The 5,744-nt window shown below is 43.2% G+C and overlaps 1 long non-coding RNA gene across 1 annotated transcript; it reads right to left on the bottom strand.

Moving 5' to 3' along the window:
- Positions 1 to 2,779: 2,779 nt before the first annotated feature.
- Positions 2,780 to 4,234, bottom strand: LOC135983520 (uncharacterized). The gene is made up of 3 exons (XR_010601197.1): positions 4,159 to 4,234; positions 3,848 to 3,963; positions 2,780 to 3,713 (listed from the first exon to the last, which is right to left on the bottom strand). It is a non-coding gene; the product is annotated as an uncharacterized LOC135983520 (long non-coding RNA).
- Positions 4,235 to 5,744: the final 1,510 nt, after the last annotated feature.

Below are 5,744 nucleotides of genomic sequence, written 5' to 3'. Positions count from 1 at the left end.
CGGTTTCCGCACAGGTTCGGCATAGCGAGAACATAAGCTTGCCACCCACGCTGACAGGTAACAATAGGAAAAAGAGGCCTTGTGGGGGGTACACTAACTTTTGCAATTCCAAAATAATTTGCAAGGGGTCCAAATGTGTCAGACTATATCGGGGTGTCCGAGAGGGTATTCTTTGGTTTTGTTTACAAAAGGGTACAGGCTGGTAAAATCATCATAGTGGATTTCTTCCCCGGGGTTAGGCTTGTAATATAGGCGGATAGCGTTTGTCCTTCCCCCAAAAAGAGCATCCTAGGCACGAGAGGCTGGGGTAACTGGGCTCGGTTTAAAAAGTCTGCAAGCTCCCTGTCTGTTTCTTTCATCACCTCCCACTCGTGCTCCCAAAGAGTCCTCACTACAAAACCAAGTCGTTTCAGATAGTCGGTCTTGAGCTGCATCTTGTAATAAAGAAACCGAAAGATGTTCCCGTCATAGGATTTTGTGCTTTTTCACAATAACAAGTGACACAGCCGTGGGAAAAAAACACCCGTTAAACTCACAGGCTGTGTGTATCCCATCAACATCGGCATAACCGTCTAAAAAGTAGGGCCCTACCTGTAGTTCCCCATCCTGTAAAGCATGCCATATTTGTATATTTTCTTTGTGAGAGATATACAACAGCCACTAACTAGATGGGGTTAAATATCTCTTTTTCTGCCTGTGATAGTTGTCCGGAGGGAGAAGAGCTACCGTGTTAGGCTCCAAAAAACAAACCTGTACATAGCCATGCAGACAGATGCCAGTGTTGTGTACCGGAATGGATCTATACAGTTTTATCTCAGTGAATTTACCAGGTTCTTTCTCTACTACATCTCCCTTCTCCGTCATTTTCATAATCTCTTTTCTGTATAGGATACAGGCCTGTCTCAAAATTTTTACATCCTGCTGACAGTAATATATGAGCTCTTTCTGCAAGTCAAACGTCTCAGAGCTATGGTCTCGATACCAGTCGAGAAACTCTGCTTTTTCTCTGGGCATCGTGCTTTCTACACCACAGTGCTCCATACCGGGCATAGGCCCCACGTAATTTTGATTTTCGAACGTGTTAAACACAAGTGTGGAAAATACCCTTTGCACCCTTCAAACCCCCATCGCCTGCGGTAGCTTGCTAAGCTTCATGGGCAAGAAGTTTAAAGAGTCTATAAAACAAATGCCCAGGGCCTTATGTTCCACGCACATTAGTTTACTACCATGAGTGATCAGTTCTAGCCCATCTTTTCCTTGAGTAACTGTCTAACAACGAAGTACGCATCATAACCTTTAGAATTGTGTGCTAGGAATGTGTAGTCCCGAAACTCTTTGCCAATAAAGGTCTTAAACACAGAAAGACACTCATCGCCCTTAAATTCCCAGGATTTTTCCGGCTTTAGGGACATAGCAAAAATGTAATTGGGAGTGTGCAACCCGGTCTCCTGCGTGCATTCGAAATCATAAAAAAGATATACTTTTCTGAAGATTCGGGCTTTCTAAGGCTGTCCATAAAACAGAGGTGACCGTCTACATCACCACCGATCAAGACTGACACTTCTCACACAAAGTTTTAGACAGGCATTCAACTTGTTTTTTTGATGCACAGTCGATATGTCTGTCTAAACACTCTTTGGACCGACAATACAGTCTACAGCTAGGACACCGCTGCTGCACGCCCACGCCGTCTGAGCACGTTACGCTCAAGCAGAGGTGGCAACGATACCTGCAAGAGTGGTCATGGCTGTACACTGTGTGGCAAAACTCACAATTTCTCGCTCTGAACAACTTTTTTACATCCAGAACCCCATAGTAATGCTCATCGTGCAACAGGATAAAATAAGTCTCGGGGTACACTGTGCCCCCCGTTTTAAAAAAGCCCCAGCCGCCTTTCGCCGTATACAGCACCACCTGTATGTTAACTCCTAAATGCTGTTCACACTTTGCTACGTCGCTGAGCATAACCTTTTTTTGATCTGACCACCCCAGTTTCTCATGTAACTTTCTCGCCTCCGCTAAAAATTCCAAGTCCGTAGGTTTACCAACGGACATGACGGCCAAGAGCCCACCCGCAAAACACAAATTGGTACCGGTGTAAGTCAGGTCTACTAAACACGGTCTCTTTTAATGAATAATTTGACTATTAAAGATAGAATTAAAAAAAAACTCTACGAGCGCCCCCACCCCTGTTTTTACAGCTGTCACAATGAGGCGCAATGTCCCATCGATATGCAACTCTCTATTGCTCTGTAGCAGCTTTGAGGTCTGATTTAAGAAATCCTCAGCAGACAGCTCATCCCTAGTTCTTTTGACCGAAAACAGAGTTAGTTAAATTACGGCTCTCGAAACGTAACTGAACATAATCATCAGGGCCTACTCTACCATTAATGTCATCGCGCACTAACTGTATTCCCCGCTGTATGGCTTCAACAACCTGCTGAGCTGAATTTATTTGCTCAAGATTGACAAAACGAAATTCCTCACAATACACCGACCCCCCAAATCTGGATAATTCACATTGCCAACTTCTAACTCTCTCCATATACACCTCGGCATTTTCGGGGTTACTTGGGGGTTCCTCTAAGGGATCATTAGCGGCATCTTCTACATCAGATGCTATTTGAGAGTCAGACTCTGAGGCGCCTCCATGAGGGTCATTGGGAGTAGAATGGGACCCATCTAGAGAGCCCTCTAGGGAATTTGCTAAACCAGAGTCTGATTCCGCCTCCCCATTTTCAGACAAGCCAGTTTGAGAGCCTCCAGTCGGGGGCATCTCTTTTTGTTTTTGTTTTTTTTCCTCATTACCTCTTTAGCCCTTTTTAAAATTTTTACAACAACCCAGGCCTGGAACTTTTTGGCAGCCATCTGTTTATCCCCCAAGCGCTGTCCCCTCTTTTGTTTACACATGAGCTGATGTGTACCCTGGAGGGTGCCCCTTTTAGCCAGGCCCCTTTTCACGACTAGTCATCCCTGCTCAGAGCCACCCTTTCCAGCCCTCATGTTTTTCAGCATGGTTCTGAACAAAGCATCATATTTTTCCCATTTCTTTCTAGAATCCCGTTCTTTTAGACTACCCGAGGATACAGCCTCCATCACTTTTCTGAGGGAAGCATCAAACCCTCCCCAAATACTAGAATATGGGGAAGCTGTGACGAGCTTATGGTTTTGGGAGAATGGTTTGTCAGTTCTTGGTTTTTTAGTCACAACCCCTAGAGCGCATGCTCCGGGTTTGTGAATGTGGGCATTTTCGCTCACAGTTTCCCCAGGGCTTGGTGTGGTGGTGGCCGCTGAGGAACTAGAGTGCTGATTGTGTGATTGCGATACCTCAGCATCGCAGCAGCTTTTAGTCCTTGGTTTTTTAAAGGCAGCCCCTAGAGCGCATGCTCCGGGTTTGCGCACATTCAGAACCCCTAGAGTGCGTGCTCTGGGTTTGTGAATGTGGGTGTTTTTGCTCACAGTTTCCTCAGGGCTTGGTGTGGTAGTGGCCATTGAGGAACTGGAGTTGTGGTGGAATGGTTGTTTTTTACCAGAGTCTTTTGTTTTGTCCTTGGGTTTGACGTATATAAAGTTTGGACCGCCCGGGTGCTTCAGCTGCACTCCTATGCTGGTTTGCGTTGTTAAAGGTCTCAAAGCAGATTCCTGGTTCGTTGGTAATTCTGGAGATGTCCTTGTAGCTCTGACTACTGCATTGTCAGAAGAGTTGCCCAGGCCTATGAGGGGGAAAACAACAACAACAACAACATTTTACAAAACTGAACTTTACCATCTCTCACCCACACCTCTGTATTTACTTAAAATACAAAACCTCATAGAACAACCAAACCAATAAGCAAAATATATTTACCGGGCTTCATCCATCCATCAGTGACTGATGCTGGTGAATTTTCCTTTTCAGCTGTCTTTCCTTTTTCTTTTCACCTTGTTTTCCCTCTGGTCTAAGGATCTCATGTTTTGACTGTACTGTGGAGCAAACAACAACATTATTATAAAACACATGAAACCATCTTGTAAACATACATATACATATTACACACACACACACACACACAACAGCAGCTTTATAAAACACACCAAACCAAGTTTGCAGCCAGACACTTTTCAAAAACCCACATGCATTTAAAAGCCTGTTGCAAAAAAATAAATAAATAAAGTTACCTTCCACTATGGGATCAAGTGTTGCAGGCACATGCTTGTTCTGTTCCCCCTCGTGTCTGTTTGGGCCTTCAGGTTCAAGAACAAGGAAAAATGTTAGTTAGTATTACCCTAATCCCTATACAGCCTGTGGAGTACTTTTTTTTTTTTTTAAATTCAACAATATTAAGCACAACTATAGTTAAAATGGTTTTTACCTTGGCCTGGTGGTGAAATGCAGTTTAAAGTTACTGGTTCCACGCTAAACAGATCACACTGCAATAAACATAGGCACCATTATTTACTAAGACAGCCTGGGCAAAGAGTGGCATTATATAATATATAGTTTCAGAGTTAAAAACAGCAAGTCTTACCTCTTTTTGCAGTCCAGCAGCTATTCAAGAAAGTTTTTTTGTTGAAAAGAACAAGCTCCAGCATACCTGAGGTTTTTATACCATCTTAGCCCATTGTTTCCAACAGACTTCAACACAGTTGCTAACAGGTTAATTTAATCACCCCTCCCATAGCATTCCCTTTTGTGATCTGGGGTAGTGAAACCGTTTTGTCTGCACAACAGGGCTCCCCCCCCGCTTTAAGTTAAAATACATTTGTGTCTTTCTTACAGTATTAAACAGTACCCATTTCCAAGTGGGGGCCCTTTGCAGATATCAATGAATGTCTTGGGGGTTGGTTGTTTTTTAAAACATGTTTCTTTCATGCTTAAAGTTTGGGGTGTGGGGTTGTTGCCTAGAAAGAATGACCCATAGCATTCAACCAAGTCCTGGGCCATATTTAAACTGTCCAATAGCGTTCCACCAACCCCAGGGGTTATATTTAAACTGTCCAATAGCATCTGTGAATTCCTGAGGTTTAATTTAATTTCATATTAAGCAGAACTCACCATCCACCCCCACCCACCCCTTACTATGGGTGAACTCCCATCAAATGTAACCCTATAGCAACGAGGGTAAGTAATTGCAGTCACCCTGGCTATTCAGTGAGGGGGGTGTGTGTGGTTAAACCCATTTAGTTCAACAGACTAAGGATAGCTCTGTGGTTTAAGTATTGGCCAGCTAAGCTCAGGCTTGTGAGTTTAAGTCTTGAGAGGGCTACTTAGGGATCTGGGGCAAAATCAATATTTGGTCCTGCTAGTAAAGGCAGTTCTATGAGATAGGTATATCTCCATATTAACTCTATTGTCTGAACGAGCCTTGTTTGTTTTATTGTAAGCACATTTTTAGGATTTTTCCCCCTCCCACCACAACATACATTTCAGCTTTTTGCTATACACACACAAAAACACAAGAGCTAATTCTCACAAACAATTTATTTTTTTATTTAAAAAACTTACAGCTCCTTGAAAACAAACCAAACTGCTTCATTAAAACCTTTTAGCTCACTTAAAGGCCAAAGGCCTTCTAACAAAACACAGATAGTCACAAACCCCCTTTTCAAAAATTTACAGCTACCAAGTTTTATATCGCCTGTTTGTCCCCTCACCATTCTCTAACTTAATCCTTTTAGATTTCTTACCAATAGTTTTTTTCTTAAGCAGGGTTCTGTAACTCTTTGTGCGGACTAGACGGTCAATATAACGCTGTAAGCAGGCA

This window comes from Chrysemys picta, chromosome 5 (assembly GCF_011386835.1).
Source record: "Chrysemys picta bellii isolate R12L10 chromosome 5, ASM1138683v2, whole genome shotgun sequence".
In the NCBI taxonomy this organism is placed as follows: Eukaryota; Metazoa; Chordata; order Testudines; family Emydidae; genus Chrysemys; species Chrysemys picta.
Note: the sequence above shows the minus strand (reverse complement) of the source record. Positions and strands in the feature narration are given on the sequence as shown.